Source organism: Sinocyclocheilus rhinocerous, unplaced genomic scaffold, assembly GCF_001515625.1.
Source record: "Sinocyclocheilus rhinocerous isolate Xijiao unplaced genomic scaffold, SAMN03320098_v1.1 scaffold111, whole genome shotgun sequence".
Classification (NCBI taxonomy): Eukaryota; Metazoa; Chordata; class Actinopteri; order Cypriniformes; family Cyprinidae; genus Sinocyclocheilus; species Sinocyclocheilus rhinocerous.
The window spans coordinates 1,379,827-1,380,035 of record NW_015642811.1 but is presented as its reverse complement, the minus strand read 5'-3'; positions in this window follow the sequence as shown (position 1 = coordinate 1,380,035).

Here is a 209-nt window from a genome sequence, read left to right as displayed (position 1 = left end):
TAAAAAAAAGATACGTCTCGTATAAGTTGCATTTTCAGAAATAATAATGGCAGGCCTATAATGTACCTAATGTACCAACATTATGAACACTATAGGATATTTTAGTTTCCCTCACTTTACAACAAATGTAACCGTATTAACCGTATCAGATCAGAATAAGAATTTAAAAATATATAATTCTAATGGATAAATATAATTGCAGTATATAA